Source organism: Rhipicephalus sanguineus, chromosome 1 (genome assembly GCF_013339695.2).
Source record: "Rhipicephalus sanguineus isolate Rsan-2018 chromosome 1, BIME_Rsan_1.4, whole genome shotgun sequence".
NCBI classification, from domain to species: domain Eukaryota; kingdom Metazoa; phylum Arthropoda; class Arachnida; order Ixodida; family Ixodidae; genus Rhipicephalus; species Rhipicephalus sanguineus.
In genome coordinates, this window is record NC_051176.1 from 196,974,491 (window position 1) to 196,992,628 (window position 18,138).

Here is an 18,138-nt window from a genome sequence, read left to right on the forward strand (position 1 = left end):
CCCTTTTTGTCATTTCTTCACAACGGAACGATGCAGCAAGCATAATTATTTAAAAACTCTTAGAGCGGTTAGCTATCTGAACATATGTTTTCCTGCGTTTCAATTTTTATTACGGCATACCTCTTTGTAAGACCGTGGAAAAGTACCTGGCATAGCCACTGCCTAGGCTTTCGCTTTACGTAGGCGCCGTGTTAGGCATTGCTAGAGTGTACTAGCGTACTAGCTCCACTTCGCAGCCACTTCGCAGCCGAACGAAACATTACGCGCAGGCGGCCGGCCCGGCGGGCACCACGCGCAGTGGCATGCCGGAGAGAATCCGGAGAGGTGGCGGGCCAAAAGAGCGTCGCGACACCTATGAACTGTATGACTAAGCTGGAACGGTGTGTTGCCTTGAGCGAGGGTGCATAACGCCGTGGTCCTGTGCTAGTAGTGTGTTGCAATTTGGCGTTACACAAATTTATCACTACCTGAGTGTGCTACGATGCCGTCGTTGGCTTTGTATGAAGCGTGGCTCCAGTAGACTGGGCATACCGATGCATTTGCTCGATCGGTGTCGGCAAGCGTCCTGTGAGCCCGTGAATGTGGAGTTTTCGGTTTCGGAGAGTCAGCCAGCCGACATTTGCGTTAGGCCTAGTTGGATGCTATGCAGACTGACAGAAGTGAGAAGTTATTGCTTCGCCGAGGGAGCCGCCGGACGCGAATCGTAATGGAAAAAGGTGAGTGCCTATGTCTGGTCTTGGCGCTGTCTCGCCAGTGTGTTTTGGCGGAACCAGTCTTCATCGCGAGCGATCGATATTGTTTGGGTCGTCCGCCGGAGCGCAAGGGTAGTGACCCTGCCGAGCGAGTTTTTTTGACGCTCGCTTTGCGTTTCGGCATTATAAAATAACCCACGTGTTTATAAAATTCTTCCGATAGTCCAGAATGAGCCTAAACATTGACTGCGAGCAACACCGACCGCAGTCGGTGATGATCGTAACATGATTGAGGTTGATTTCTGGACGCTCTTCAGGTATTCTGCTTTCAATCGGCGGTGAAATGAACACCCGTTGTTAGGATCTGGCGTCACTTATTCCAGCTCGTTATGATTCAGAACATAGCGAGTAATAAAAAACGCAGCGGCACTTTGCAGTGCTGCCCGATCGTCTTGCCGGCCTAATTCTGTTTCTTTTTTATTGTTTTACAAATGAGAACGCCAGCGTAAGCTGCACGACAACTTGGGAAAGTGCCTTGAGCAATGTCTCGTCGGCTGCCGGTGCGGATGCTTGGCATTCTTGAGGGGCCCCTTTTTATGACAGTATTGATATCGCGGATCCTAGCTGTTAGTTGACGCTTCCGGCACCCCCTTCCCCCCTTTTCTCGTGCTGCCTATTGTTCACGCCCCGACACTAAGCCGTGCAAGCTGCGCTAGAGAAAAATCATCTGACCCGATTTGATAACGAAGTGTACGACGTCTTTCCCTGGCGATAGCTTTGTTCGCTGTGGTGGTCTGTCTACTTTAGAAGTCATTTTTAAAGAATAACTGCTCTCGCTATGCAGCTCGTCGCTGTAGTGTACTACTTGTTTTTTCGTTCCCACAATATTCGCCGTGAATGTTTTTATAACTTCGCTTGGCGCTCCCGCACTGAATCTAGAGATCGGGAAATTGCGCTGCCTTAATGGTTGGCAAAAAAAAATATATATATATATATATATATATCTAAATAAAATAATACCTTGAGCATACATTGAAACGGGAAACGCATTTTGCATATGTGATTTTAGCGAGTCAACACATTGTCATGGTTTCGACTTGGAACACCTGGCTACCCCTACACAGCCAGCGTGACCCACTGCGCTTGAGATATGTCCTGGTCAACAATATGGAGTGGTCATAGTGGGCTGGCCATTATTGCTGAGAATTTTTTTCTGCTGCATTTTGCATAGCTTTAACCTAACTCGAGCATCGCCAGGTATGCGTGAAAGTAGCATTTGTTGTTGGTAATAATCAAGATTCTGGGCGCTGTCACAGCAAGTGACATGTTTTGTGCTGAAATATTGTGTGCACTCAGAAGTTTGTCGATGTGTTCTGTGCTACATGTTCTAACTAATTCGTCTGTTGCAGCAGTTAGAGTGAATAGCCTTGTGTGTGTTTGTTCTGCTTGAGCTTGTTGTATATTGCTTGCAACTACCTGTGGCTGCAAGTAAGCAATGTTGTGTGATCTGCGTTTATTGCTAATGTCGGGTCACCTAGGTGTGTATTCATTAGTACCAATGATGTTTGTGCAGAAATGTATGTAGAATTGTAATCCTCATAATGATTAAATAACAGTGTAGGTGATGGGAGGGTGTTCTGTGGTAGATTATAATGCACTATTGCCAGTCAAGTTCGCATTGTGAGTTCCATATACGAGAATTCCCACCTTTCACCTTTGCCAAAATGTAGCTATTGTGACCTCATACATGGCACAACAGTTTCAGGGAGAACAGCAGCAGTTGCGCACTAAAAGAAAAAAAAATGCAATGAATGATGGGGCAAAGGGAGGGGTACGTGGGGTAGAAGCATAAGTAAGTCTAGAGAGCACATTAGACAAAATACTTCACAAATCACATCAGCAAACCAGCCACACAATTGTGTGAATGACTGCCACTTGCAAATGAAAACTCCCCTGAGAAGATAGGCATACATTGTCTATGTAAGCATTCTCCTAAATTGCACAATTAACTATGGCTGGACTGATACACATTCCTAATTCTTGTATTGTATGAGCCGCTAGCTCGCCAGTTTGTTTATAGACGGCTTGCATTGACGTCACGGAAACAATCATGTTGGAGCACTAGCATGTGGAGACGCGACGCTTGCGATGCCACATTAATGCTGTCAAAACATCACATGTAGGTTATTTCATTACGCACGCACAGAGGCACTCCTGCCTCGTCGTTTTCACATTGTGGTAATTTGTTTGTCATCGAAACCACCATAGTGGACTACCAGTACATTCAGAAGCTGCGTCCATGACGTCACGTGCAAGCCATCTATTGATGTGTTTATATAGTTTTTTCTTGAATACAGAGTAATAATTGTTAAACCTATTTTTGAATGAGATGTCAAGAGTCTTATGCATTGAAAAATGTCCTGATGTTTACTGAAGTGATCACTGATACCTCTGCCTTATTGCTCTTCAAAAAAGTGTAACTATATGCACATTGAAGTGTTTTATCACTTTGTTACCATCATTGACACGACTCCTCCCAACTCTGTGTATGCAGTAAACTCATACAGTCATTGTGAGGTGCTGTTGGTATAACATTAATAGTGTGCTAGAGTTGCCTAATGTCTGACACATGTAACCTGGTTAATCTCTCTGCCTTTCGTGTCAAGTTTTTCTCTCATCTTGGTTGTTTTTATACTTGTACAAATTAGTTTTCTTGGCAGAGCACAACACATACATCTTGTACTTAGTTCCTGCTTAGTGTACAAATAATATGCAGACATGCGCTGAAAAGCTGTAGTGTTCAGTGTTGCAAATAATTGCTGGGAAATTTTGCAAACCATTGAATGTCTTGCTTAGAGCACACTGTTCTTGGAACTTGTGCTTTACTAAGCTAGCAAGTTTTGCATGTACTTGCATCTCCAATAACTTTGTTTGGTCACAAGTGACATAATCTGTTTAAAAAAATGCTATGGAAATGTTAGAATCTTGCGTGAATTAAAAAAAACAAACAAATTGTATGTTATAAGTTTACAGTCTGACTTTGTGAACAAGTAGGTTGTTAATGATAATCTACAAAACTGGCAGAAGCCAGGTTGAAGATTTCACAACACACACAGATTGTTTGATGAGTCTTTTTCATCTGTCTTTATCACAGACAGAAAGATAGGCTGTGTTTTGTGTTTCTGATATTACTAGGTCAAAAGCGTGCAATTTGCAAATTGACAAAATATTGGCCTGAGGAGTGACAGTTTAATCACTGTTATAGATTTAGCAGTGCAAAAGGTTGTAGGTACAGTAGTATATAACATACCTTTATTGCCCACTCATTCACTACAGTCAGCCTCACAGTCCGTAAAACTAACAGCCAACTTGATGTACATTTAGCCATTGCTAGAATTTGCCAGTGTGATTTGGGACCTTACCAGTCTGAGTTTACAGTGTAGAGTAGCAAGGTTTATTCTAGCATGATGTTCTCATGCAGATTCTCTCTTTGAAATGTTCAGTTTGCTGAACTTGCCTACGCTCTCTGAATGTAAATGCATAGCTAGGTTTTAGTTCTTTTTCACTAAGAATACTTCACAACAGTATGTAATAGCATGACAATGGTAGATGTTAGTGAGAAGCAGAGATGGTACTTTCAGCCCTGGCAAGATGCATATTAACACTTGTGCATACTCTTACTTACCAAGAACAGTTAAAGGATGGAATGAATTGGCAATATCAGTGCAAGAATACACCATTGCAGAACGATTTGAGTACAAGGTGAAGCTACATATACACATGTGTATTGTACTCACGGATTCAAATGCGAAAATCTAGGGCTAAGTAATTTAGCACATACTTTTGCTTCCAGCGTCTACAGTTTGTGTCATATTAGCGTAATATTGGCGCGAACACTTATATCAGAGCCAACGTTACCTTTATAGGGCATATTCATAGCACCATGATGCCATATCTTGAGTAATCACTCATAGCAGCCGTTATACTAAAAAAATTGGTGTCGTGTTTTAACTAGTGAGGAATGTATATTTATTGTGCACACAGTTTTTGTGTATGCACGTGATTTTTTATTAACACTCTATTTTAAAGTACTGTATTATTCATTCTGTGTATGTGCACAGAATATTTATTCTCTGTATGTATTAACCTTATTTTATGCTATTATATGTGTGCGCTCTGTATCTGGTCGCGTGGACGGTGTGCACGGGTACCTGACTAAGAAGATAAAGAACTGACCTTGCTCTGGCTGTGAGCTAAACCGGTCAGCACTGCAACTGATAATGGGAATATATTGTGTAAATAGTCTCCACTGTAACTGCCCCATCATTCGCGTAACAATATTGTGTGTAGCAAATTTAGTCTGTGTTTGTATATGAATTATATTGCATACACACCTTGTTTTCCTTTGTTCATTTATATAGTGAATGCTCTTGCTAAGTAATGTTGTAATGTTCATGTGCTGTACTAATCGCAGAAGGGCTGCTTTTGGCCCACCCTGTAAAGGCCACCAGTATGAGTAAATACCCAAGTTATTTTAATAACGCCAGTTGACTGAAGAGGAAAAAAAATAGGGCCAAAAGTGGTGATTGCAAGATTTTACAAGGAAAAGTTGGTGATGGGAAGTATTAATGAAATTTATATGGACAGCAATACATTGGAGAACTGTTTATTCGGTAGCAATTTTTGAAATATTTCTGTGCAGTGGCCAACAAAACAAATCCATGCATACATGTCAGAAACTGGCAAATAGTGATACCTGAAGGGCTCAGAAATTAGTATTTCTATACATCAACATTTTAGCAGAATATGAAGCTGCAGCAGGAAACTTATTTCTCTAGCAGCTGAAAACAGCGACATTTTTTATATCATAACTTTGTGCAATTTTTTTTTGTCTACTCCGCCAAGTCTCTGATCTCGGTGGCAGCGTCAGAGCTGGCAATGAAGAGCAAAAAGAATTGAAAAAATTGTGTAAGTTATAAACTAAGAATTGGCCCAGCTGTTTCATAGTCACTTAAGTTTTAAATTTCACCATGTATACATGCACACAAGCAAAACTTTCTTCTCGCTTTTAAAAAAAATGTCCTCTTTTAGATAAGCAATTATTTATGTACATTCTATAGTTATTGCATATTGGCCCGATGGTCCAGTGAGGTCTGTTGTCAAACACTGCAACAATCACTGTATGTATGAATCATCACCTTTAAAACTCTGTGTAATGCAGTGCCTTGCGAAATTCCGACCATTATGTTAATTCATAGACATCCATAATGGGGTATGGCATATTAAAAAACATTTACACCCCTTGCATTGCATAGTGATCTGACTGTAGCATCAAAAGTAGTTTTGAGCTGCTGCTTTCGTTGTCTGAATGCACTGTAATATAATTGAACATTGTTGTCGTCAGCAAGTAAACTTTCGTTTTGCTAAATAGGTAATAGTTCTATCTCAATGTCACTAAATTTGACAGTTGGGGGATTGATGTTGACAGCAAACGTTCTTGTTTGTAAATTTGATTGGTACTTACTAGAAGCGACATTCTCAAAATGATGTTCTACAGTGCAGCTCTATCTGCTAACATGCCAATAAAACAGACATGCTTAATAAGTGCTCATGCCTTAACTGCAAAATCAATTTGCATGCTGTTCCATAGGGTGATATATTAACTCTTTTTGCTGCTTACAAAGTATCAGTGAGTGCTATCAAATGCACAGTCCCACTTCTAATGCTTGTGTTAAGTAGAATGTGTAGGTTACAGGCAGGGGCGTAGCCAGAAATTTTTTTCGGGGGGGTTCAACCATACATTATGTATGTTCGTGCGTGCGTTTGTATGTGTGCATGTATATATACGCAAGCAAAATTGAAAAATTTCGGGGGGGGTTTGAACCCCCCCAACCCCCCCCTTGGCTACGCCCCTGGTTACAGGACACACATGTAGCAAAACTTATGTTACTGTATAATGAAAGGAAATACTCTTCACCCATCATATAAAAGGATCTGACATGGTTATAGGATCCAATTTGACATTCTTAGAATTACTGCGACAATTTCGCTTCAATAAATTTGGTTCTGAATTTTATATTCTAGCACTTCTGTGAATAGCAATTGTACATTTTTTATTGTTACATTAGATATGAATGTCTAGTACCATATTTAAAGGTTATGACATTAAAGCAGTTTCAGGGCTCCGTTTTCAGTGCCTTTAGCCGTTCCTGTGTGACTTATTATTGTCACACAGGCTGTTAATTGGTTATTAAATGGTTTTTAAAGATATTTGTGTGCTAAACTGCATTACAGTGTGGAGCAAGATCAAAGGGAATCAAATGGCTCGATATGCTGTTAGTTACTACCATGTGATGAAAATAGGCAATGAAGCCAGGAAAAGCATTGGGAAGGTCAACTTTAGAGGTGAAAATAAAAGTTAGAGAAGAGACAACTTCTTCCAAGTAGGAGCCAAACGCGCATCTTTCATATCCTACAGCAGTGCTTTAACATTAAAGGGGCACTGACACAAAATTTCGCGGCTGAGATAGCCTGCGGGATCGATTCCCATAAACATGCGTATATCATCTGCAAAATATCAACAGCGAGTATAGCTTGGAAGGTATTTTAAGTGAATTTTGAAGTTTGCGTGAGCGTTCGACATCCTTGCTCTATTGACTCTCTCAAAGGGGACCCTGGGGACTCCCTGCTTCCGTCACGTGACCACGTTGCAACAAGTTATGATGACGTCATAGCTGCCATGTTTTTTTTTTTTGCTGCATTTGCTCCAGCAGCCTACTTCTTGGCGGCTGCTCGCGAACCGTGCGGAAGTGCGTCACAGTTCTGTGTGCTGACGTGATCGAGCGCTGCACGCGCTAGGTGGCGATAGTTGCACCCGGAGGCAGGGCTGGGCAAAGATACTTTGAAATTGTATCGCGATACGATACAAGATACTCAGGCAAGAAGTATTGGAGATACAGATACAAGATACTGCCGTAAAAATTGTATCCGATACGGTACTTGGCAATTGTATCTTAAGATACTTCGATACATTCTCAAATTTGTTATTATAGATCCATATAATGCAGCAGCAAATGCCGATGCATAAAAATGTCTGCTTGAAAATTTCTTGACTGTTGCCTATTTTGTTTCACTTGAATGAAATGTCTGTTAGTATCTCAAAAGTATTGCCCTTCTTGCTCAAAGTACATTAGTTTCCTTCCAAAACAACTTCTTGGGGTTTGTTTTAGCTTCTTCGTAGGACAGCTCTTTGTACACTTCGCTTACAGCGGTACTTGCTTTGCACAGCGTGCCGACCATCTAGCAGGTTGCCATATTATCACAATAACTTCAATAATATGCCTGCGTACGATGCGCAAACCGGCGTGGAATTTTACCTTGTCCGTAAAAGACAGCTTGCACAATACCGTATATCCGGACAGGTGTACAGCAGCAACAACGCTGGTAGCGACATTTTTCTTGCTTTTTTTGGGGGGGGGGGGGGACGCATGGTGTATACTAGGGGTTTGAGACCTTTCGCTAGCGGCCCGGCCCGCACACATGACCGTCTTCGTCTCATTTGTTTTTATTTTCTAAATAAGTATGTTCACGAGCTGCACAGACATGACTGGTCTCAAGCATTCCTTTCGTGAGGAGCATGTGGTCACCATGTGCTGAAACATAACCGTGGAACAAAAACTCTATATTTCAGAATCCACGTCCAGATATCAGTCATTCTGTACATCAGTATCGATATTTCTCGAATCCTGACTCCAAATCCCCTTCACCTATATATGAGATATGGGAAATGGTTCCTTTCAAACGTCATTTTGTTCAAACTCTCTCCCACCATCTTCACCGTCCCGGCCCTTGCAACTAAATTTCGCGACTGCGGCCCGCTGGCTATAAGCTCAGTTTGAGACCCCTGGTGTATACGTAGATGACGTAAAACTGCAATGAATTTTCATATTCTACTTATCTGCCGGCGTAAAGGAGTTTTTGTTGATATACTCACTAACGTGCAATCTTTTTAGCAATTTTTCTTCAACGAGAGAACATGTGCAACACAGAAACGTCTCAGACGCATTGTATAGTTCCACAAAACGTCGCAGGACACCGCCGCTATTCACGCCATTTCCGCTTATAGCTCCCATTACGTGGCGATTAGTAATGCGAAAAATATTTACGAAAGCCTAAAACAGGAAAACAAATATAAGTAAAATAGAGAGATGGTTGTGTATCAAACATTCACATTGAATGAGTACAGAAACACAATACAGACGGCGCCCTGCATAGCTATGAGCATGAAGTATTGTCAACTTACCTGTTGAGACAATAGAAAATTCAGTGCCTATGGAAAATTGCCTGAAACGGCTCGTTGGGACGCTCATGAGTAAAAGGGAGCATTCAGTAAAACAACGTTTCTCGAATCCCCTTCCTAACATCTTTAAGATTGCTCCTAATGATTTCCAATATTATAATGCAAACACAATTTCGCTATTTTCCTAAGCGGTAAGCAGAATGTCTTGTACTGTTTACTCAAGGTACGCCCACATAATTATATATTTGTTTTCAAAATCGCCTTGGCAACGTGTAAATGTGTAAACAGTAGTGGAAATAAAGTAGACAGTCAGAAAAATAAAGCAGATATCTTATTTTGGGAGCGCGTTACAAAAGACATACTGCAGTGACCAGACCGGAAAACAGTGCAGAGACTTAGGTAATGTATAAAGGATGCAAAATGACAGGTAAGAAAGCACTTGTGCTAATAATCAAATTATGATTTCATAAATTCTTTGAATAAATGCAGCAAGAAGTGAAAAATATGGTAAGCCAAGATATTTTCTGTTAGGTAAACGCTTGCTCTTTCAGATCTAGCATCAGTACCAGTGGTGCTAATGTTGTTAGATTCTTATTTGCATATACGTTAAATCATGGCATGCAAATCAAACCTGCATCCACGAGATCCTTCAAATCGCTGATATGTAAAATCCACGCGACACAAAGGAACCCCATTCCTGTACGCATCACATTTCGTTTAGCAACATCAGAATTTGAGCGATAGACGCGGCGCAGAACAGTGGCTAAGAGCAAGTGTTGCGGCATTGGCGCAACTATAAAGAGAAGAAATCGAGCAAACAAAAGGTACATGGGCTCGGCGTACACGACCGCGCGCTTGTCTTCCTCATCTTCTGCCCTCACTGGGGTACTCTGGCGGAAAAATAAAATTCCGTCACTGCCCTAAGACTTATTCAGATGGCTTAGTGGCACTAGTACCAGCTTGAGAAGCGTAGCTTGGCCAGCGATTATTGTTTCGTACGGTTGTGTTGCGATAGAAGTATCTTGTATCTTAAGATACACGATACATTATCGAATGTATCGAAAATACAGATACAAATACTCGTCTTTCGAGAAGTATCGCGATACAGATACAAGATACCCATAGAGTATCTAAGATAGTATCTAAGATACATGTATCTTCGATACTGCCCAGCACTGCCCGGAGGCTTGTAGTTTTTGAAACCGAAACTGACACTGGTCAGTAATAAGAAGCCTGTAATTATCTGTCGCGCGCTGCAGCAAACGATGTGCCGTTTTATGACTAACAGGCCCCCAGCAACACATTGCAGCAAAAAAACGCAAGGCCAAAATTTTTGTGTCAATACCCCTTTAAAGGGGCCCTGCAACACTCTTCCAAATATCGTTGAATGGCATAGCTTATTGCCTCATGAATCAACTGCCGCAAAATTTTTTAGAATAAGTCAGGTACGAGCGGAGTTACAGGGATTTGTCGCACGCTTCAAGCACTTTCTCTCTCCTATTGTACTAGCGAGCGCACTGAAAGCTACACAGGGAGGGGGCACAGGGAGGGGGATGCCAAGGGGGCAAGAAGATGCATCCCTTCGTCAGCGCACGTCGTGACCTTGAGCGGTTTCTTTTTTTCTTCGAATACACAACTTACTTTCCGTGTGATCGCGAGCATGCGCATGGGCATGTGGCAGCATCCCACGGCGGCAACTATGCAGCTCACGATGCTCTCAAATCAGCCACTCGCTGCGAACTTTGTGTTAATGGCGCGGTCATTTGGGTTTATGGCATCATTTGTCGAGTGAAGAGGGAACGATTTCTAGCTGACTTTGAGAATTAATTGTAAATTGCAAGCCGTGCGCTGCGCTATAATATATGGCTCTCGTGTTCTTGGGAGCCTGGACTGCTGATCGTCAGCGTTTTCTGACCATACTGGAAAAGTGTTGCAGGGCTCCTTGAATCTTCTGTGGGGGCTGTCCTCCGGTCACCTTTCTTAGGTATTTGTGTATATTTACGTGATTAGCTCTGGGTATTTTAGTCAGCACCACACTTCGTCAAATAGCTTTGTAGAAGAATGTAAAAATGATAGAAAGGCTTTTGGCTAGATGAAGAGGAACATTAAAATGTTATATGTATAACATAAAATGTGTCACAATATATATCAGCTCAAATATACAGGCTTGTAGAATGGTACCTTCCAATTGCTGTGCTTTCTAATGCTTTAGGTGGTCAAAATGCAGTGCTGCTTTTAAACACTACAGCCATGCCTGCAGATAGCTTTGAAGCAGAGTGCAGAAAATGATGAAAAAGCTTTTGGCTGTCCAAAAAGTCACATTGTAATGTTTCCCTGCCAAGTAATTCAATCACATTACATCTACCTAATTTCAATAGCCGCAGGTGGTGGGATGCTTTTGTCAGTTTTCTGCCATAGTGTGCATATGTGTGTCACAGAGATGGAGAATGCACAGCACTACAAGCTAGGAAGACGTGAAAACCCACTACCAGGCAACAGATTAAATAAAAAGCAGGTAGTTGCTTGGCTACAGCTGCAAACACTTACCCAAATCCAGTTATCTTTCGTCTCTGTTACCCTGATCTCTATTTGACAGACAAATATAAGATGTGCGATGCAAGGGCAACACTGAGCCACATACTGTGGGTGTGCTCGAGCTTAGACGACAGATTACATGCAGTCATTTTATTTCTGAAAAATGTGTATGCCATTGATTCTGATGACTTAAACTTTTCCATATAAAGAAGTGCCCTAAAGCTGACAATAAAAAAAGTTAAGTTTTTGTTAAGTATTCTTTTCAGGGTATTTTTAACACTGGCAAGGTATTTCTGCCTCGACGTAGAGTTTGGGTGTGAAGACGACAGGTGACTTAATAGCATTTTATAAAAATCTGTATTTTCTAAAATAACACTGTGTAAACAGTTTCTTGCATAGTTGAGGGTTCTCGCATTTTGTCTGGACATCCTGAAATGCTACCTGAGTGTAATAATGGTTGTAATAGCACACCTTTCTTCAGAAAAACAAAGCCAGTTCCTGGATCTGGCACAGCATTCTCTCCAGCTAAACTCTTTGCTCTCCATAAAATTTGTCACTGTGAAATCTGAGAAGTTGGGTCTTTGCTGTCGTGATGAGGATTCATTGTGCTCCTCGTTATCATAGTTGTAGGCATAATTATCTTCACCTTCCATCTTCGGGTTAGCTTTTTGGAACTTATCACAATAAAAAATTGGATGTCAGTATATCCTGAGCTTTGCTAATTAAGTGACCTGAAGTAAATGGAATTGTTTTAATATCTAGGCTGTGTGTGTTTAGCAAAGAATCTTTATTACACGAAATCACTTAAGAGCTTACACACTGGGACTTGATGTGCGCACATAGGGACATTTACTTTAGTGTGTCACATGTACCAGAAAACCACACTTTTTTTTTGCTAAATACAGCACTTAACTATTTTGTAAACAGTAGCAATTCTAAACGTATTTCAAAAAGGTTTGCATCAAAACTGTATCAATGATGAAAATGATCTTGCCTTGTCATTGCATGTGAACCATGCCCATGCGGATTATAGGCATGTTGCCTTCTCAAGAAAGCCAGCAAGAACTATGCACTGTTCATAGGTGGTGCCACAACGCTTGTCCTCCAACAGGGACATCAAGTCTATCTCAGTTTTTTGTCAGAGCCTGAGAACAATTCTCCCCATATAGGATGGGGCAGGCAGGGGTTTTATTTTTTTTTCCCACCTCACAATAACGAATGTCCCCGTATAGGAACAAAGGTTCTGAGAGGTAACAGTGGTAGCAGTAGTGAAACTGCTGCTACAGCTTGAAGCTCTTGTTGAGAGCAAACCTCATCACTAAATGCTGCTTCAAGAGCCTCATTTTGGCAATCTTTGCTCCTTGCCTGCCCTGAATATTCCCTTTGGAGGTTTGGTGGCAAGGATCGTGAAAACGTATAAATGAGTGGATTGTGATTGCGCAAGGATTGTGATTGCGTATAAGTGAGTGATGAAAATTTTTGGTTCGAGTGGGAGTCGAACCCAGGCCTTCTGCGTGGCAAGCAGGTGTTCTACCACAGCACTACGCCATTGCTTGGAACTGCTTCAGAAAAAAACCATATACGAACGTCATGTAATGTGAGGAGTCTCCTCAACACATTTAATGTTGCGTGGCAGAAGCATAGAATCACGCCAGGTGTCAAGACATGTGAATTGCATGACGAGTGGTTTAAAGGTCCACCGATTACAAAGCACTCAGGCATATTTAATCATTGTCATCAGCAAAAGCATCAACATAGTGAGCAGCTGCATGGGTTCGCATGTTGCCTTATGGGCGCGCACGTAGTAAATACTTCGCTAATTTGTAAAAGGAAGAATTATGGCACAGTGGGCACTTCGTAACTATACTTGCGCAGTTGACATTATAGGATAGTTTTAAATGGCCATTGTAACTCTCACAGATGTTCCCTTTCTTGTGGCACGGTTGAGGTGTCCACTGAGAAGCGAAGCCAGGCTACCAAATGAGAAGGCGATGAAAATGAGGCCCGATTACGCTAATGTGTTCAAATTTTGAGGCGAAACCCAAGGCTGTGTACGTTCTCCTGAGCCTTATAAGTGGAGCAATTTCGCTAAGTCAATAAATGCTCAGAGTAGTAAAGACTCTCTGCAAGTCACAACAGCAGCAACGAGGAGGAAAGGCATCAGTTCAGCTTAACATAGGAACGACTCCTTCCGATGTGCCAAATAAAAAAAAAGAAAGGTAAATGAAGGTAATGTACATTATAAAATTAAATCACTGAAAATATTCTGGGCAATGCTTAACTATAATATTGGTACTGGTGAGGTCGAAACCTTTATAAGACATCCAGAGTTCCAACTTGCTTGAAGGAGGCTTAGTAGAGGCTATTGTTGTAAATTGTTTGAACCACCCGTGGGGAATTCACGTACATCATATGACTTCGGCAACGACGAAGAGAGAACGTTGGGATGGAATAGAACACGCCCTTTGACATGGATGCTCGGTGTTGCATCTCTTTTCTCTGGTGCCTTTAGATGCCAAAGTGCGGTTTTCCCACAGCTATCAGAAGCATTTGCAAGGCTCCAGTCTTTTATTCAGGGTGTCACACCTAACTTTAGCCAAGGGAATTGGAACAAAACGCATACTATTTGCACTAGCCTATAGTTACTCTGGCTATTTTTAGTTTCCCCTTAACTACCTCATTAATTATGCTGAATTACCCAACCTTTTAATTATTCCGTGTTGAAAAGAAAGCCCATGAAAAATGAAAAAACACATTTTTCCGCGTTGAAGAGAAAGCCCGTGAAATATAAAAAAACACGTGTGGCAGAGTGCTTGCGCACTGATATCGTGCTGCTCTCAAGCATGCAATCGGTGAACCAGGTCACTTGCTGAATTTTACGGCCGCTTTATTGCCTCTGCAGTGCTCAGGCAGCAGCATGCATTTCCGCTGTCATCCATCAAAAGCAGACCAGATCAAAACACTGCCGCTTCTCCATGGCCACAGTCACGCTGTAGACGACTTTGTTGCGCACTTGAGAGTAGCATGATAGCAGCGCAAAAGCGCTCAGTCACGTGGCTTCCTTTTTATTTTCATATATTGCAGGCTTTCTTTGCAACGGGGAAAAAAGGACTACACACCTTACAGGAAACAGTTCAGTCGGTGGTTTCTGAAGGTGCTCTACAACTCTGCGTTCATACTTTGGGTCTTCAGCCAATAATTAGAAAGTTAGGTAAAAAAACAATGAGTCAGTCCAGGGGAAATATAAAAAAGAGCCTGAATAAATATAGGCTAGTGTGTATACTAGATTGCATTTGGTTCAGCTTGCTTCTGACACACATTTCATTTTTAAATTTATGGCTCAAGTTATGAGGGACAACCTGTATAAGTAATAATATATTTCACCATTGCATGCATGATGAGGTTTCGCTCAGTCTTGGGCAGTACCTAGTTACTAGTAATGCGTTACTGGTAACTAGTTACTTTTTTCAGTAACTTGTAACTGAGATAACTGATATTTATTCTCCAACCAAAGTTACGAAGACACGTAAAAACCCGACGTTTCGGAACCAGCTCGGTTCCTTCCTCAGGGGGGACTGCGGTGGCTTGTCAGCGGCCTCTTCAAGGCACTCTCGCGGCGGTTAGCGACCCCACGCATTACCGAGGAGCGTAGCCCATGCGCATACAAGTTATTTTCAAGTTAGAGGAACTTGTAACTGTAACACCGTTACTTTTTTCGCAGTAACTGTAGCGGAAAATACCGTTAAAGTTACTTCTGTCTTTATGAAAAATTATCCAACAGCAACACTCTTTCGAACTTCCTTCTTTACCATATATCCTCTCCATCCCTCAGCTTTCCACAATAGGGCTCCCCTCTCAGTTTAGGAGAGGAGGTGACTAAGCGGATTATCTTCCCTGCAAAAGACCGAGGTTGGAGGTCTATCATTAACGCAACATGTAAATCATTCATGGTTCAACTGAACAGCCTGCTAAGTTCGCGTCCGTTTTTTTTTTTTTTCAGTATATATATCCTTTTTGTCACTTGAGCATCTAGCTCTGTTCTTGGTGTACAGGTGGAGGAGCATTTGGATGCCATGTTTATAGTCTCCCTCATCTGAGACTCCGAGCTCAGACACACCTTAAACATATAGAGCAGACATAATGGACGTCGTCCCCACTCGTGATGTACTCCCCGCTGCTCTTCGCATGCGCTTCTGGCTATAGTTAATAAACGTCTTAGGATACTGCCGTCGTTCCAGTACATCAACCACGTTTTCCACTTCAAGTTAGAGGCGGTCAAAACGATTGCTGGTGTTGGGCCCCCTTTTAGGTTTCCTTCGTCTAGGGTTTTACGACGTGCAACCCTTATTAAATAAATTCTATAATTTGATTTGTGATTTATTATTTTATACAGTAACAGAAAAGTAACGACATTACTTTTGCACTGTAACTGTAACAGAGTTACTTTTTTTGGCTTAGGTAACTGTAACTGTAACACTTACTTTTTACTGGTAACGTTGCCCATGACTGGTTTCGCTTTCTGTTGATTTTGCTGTTGCCACTGTCTTGTTAGCTCTTTATACCACACCGTGCTTGTCATTACTTTGTTACTTATCATATGGTTCCTTTTGTTTTTGAGCTCTAAATGCAACCACCATATAGACTCGTGTAACGGCCACACCTTTTTCGCAGTTTTTATGAGGTGTGGCCTTAATAGGGACCGAGGCATTTGGTCTAATTTTCCTGAACGGGAATTGCTCTTTGCCTATGCTACGCACTACCTCATGTTTTACAGTAGTGGAGCTGCATTTAGCGCAGGATTCAGAACTACACCAAATGCTATACAAGAAGGATTTCCTTCTTGTGCTGGATTTGAATTTTTTTGCTTCGTTAGAGTTTTTCCTCCCCAAATATTGGGTTGCCATGTTGGGAGTGTGGCCCTTACAAGAATGCACGCGATACATGGATGTTTTTATTCCTTTATAGTTTATAAATTGATTTCAGAGATACCAAGCTTGCTAGCTGCTTTTGTGTCATTTAATTGTTCAAAATTTTCTGATTGAAAAGGTCATTTTTAGTGGTGTGCAAATATTCAAAACTTTGAATAGCTTGACAGGCTTCCCAAGCTGGGTCAGGTGACGCGCAGGTTTTGCTGCCTCTCGGGCAAAAACCGGTCAATGGTGTATGGTGTACCCGCTGTCGGGTACACCAGTATACCAGTGACCGACAGCACGCGCTGTCGTGTGCTGTCATGCAGCATCATGTATCACTTGCTGTTTGTGTTTAAAAAGATATCGGAGATTGAAAAGCATTTGCATGGTTTCAATCTCGCCAGAGGAGAGTGGTTGATTGACGACCTTTGCGGGACCGAGCAGGTCGTTGAGGATGATACTGTTTGTGCAAGCTCTACGTACATGGTGATGGTGAATGGCTGCATTTCTCTGACTTGAACATTGAGGTGACCGCACGAGTTCTGTAATCATGTGACCGATAAAATGCATCTTCGTTGTGGCAGTGGTGTCTGCTTGGAGCTGTTAGCCAAGAACAACCACGCTATTGCGTGCGTTTGTCTTGCTGGAAATGTGATTGCTTGGATGCCAAGTTTGTTGTACGGCTTTAAATTCATTATGAGCTCAATGTGAAGAGCTCAAATTTACGTCTGCCCTTTTGAGTCACTAGTAGCATTGTGATTTGCTGTATTCAGTTGAATGGGATTTTCACTTTTGCAGAGATGTGCTTTGGATGATAACGTCCGATCCTAAATTTAATGCCAGCTTGGGTGTTTTTACAGCTCATTTTGTCAGCATAATAATGTACGCAAGGAAATTTTAATGCTCACTGCGATTATGCATGGACAAAATCTTGTACACGTTCTGCGACAGAATAGAATGCGACATCATGAGAGAACGAGAGGGTGCAAACAGCCAGTAGGCGAGCTGAGGGAATTCGGAAATGTTTTCAGTGCATGAAAAAATATAGAATTATTATGACTGAATATCAGTATTGGTAGGCATTGTTTCTCAAAGCTTGAAACTGAAGAGCGCGATGACTTAACAGTTTATTTGTGTTAATGGCTTGATTGGGTGCGAGGCGATGTCGCAATTTCACGAGGCGTTTGGTGGAGGGGGGGTGGTCTTGTTGCCATTTTCGCAAACTATCGGCGTGGGATTGGATTAAGCCAGACACAAAGCAGGCTAATTTGATTCTGCGGCCCAAGCGCTTGCGTTTTGATTAAATCCAAGTTGTCTGGAGACCATGTTATGTTCATTCTATTGGACAGAACAGTGTCTCCATCTGTTCTGTGCCCGTTCTTTGCCTAGCAGACGACAAAATGATTTGCAGTACTGCCTTTTCCGGCTGCTGTTCTTATGTCTGGCTGCTGTTCTTATGTCTGACTGTCAGACTAGCCTCGACCAATCCCATGCAGCGCGATAGAACGTTCTATCACAAAGCGTGTACGAGATTGCGCCCCATGTTGGATAATATTGATGCCCAATCGCGCACCGTGTGTGCTGATTTTAATGTCGCTTTGGTTGTTTTGACAGCTTACTTGGTCAGTATCATACCATACAATACCAAATGTGATTGTGCATGTTCATGGGTATGTCGATTTTTGTCCCTGATGATAATTGC

At 41.9% G+C, this 18,138-nt stretch overlaps 1 protein-coding gene across 1 annotated transcript in view; it reads left to right on the top strand.

The window, feature by feature from the left end:
• The first annotated feature begins 335 nt into the window (after window positions 1-335).
• Window positions 336-18,138, top strand: part of LOC119405129 (nuclear hormone receptor FTZ-F1 beta) — a 113,409-nt gene continuing 95,606 nt past the window's right edge. Inside the window, exon 1 of the mRNA XM_037671927.2 lies at window positions 336-716. The gene's annotated coding sequence lies outside the window, so the exon portion shown is untranslated. The remainder of the gene's footprint in view (window positions 717-18,138) is intronic.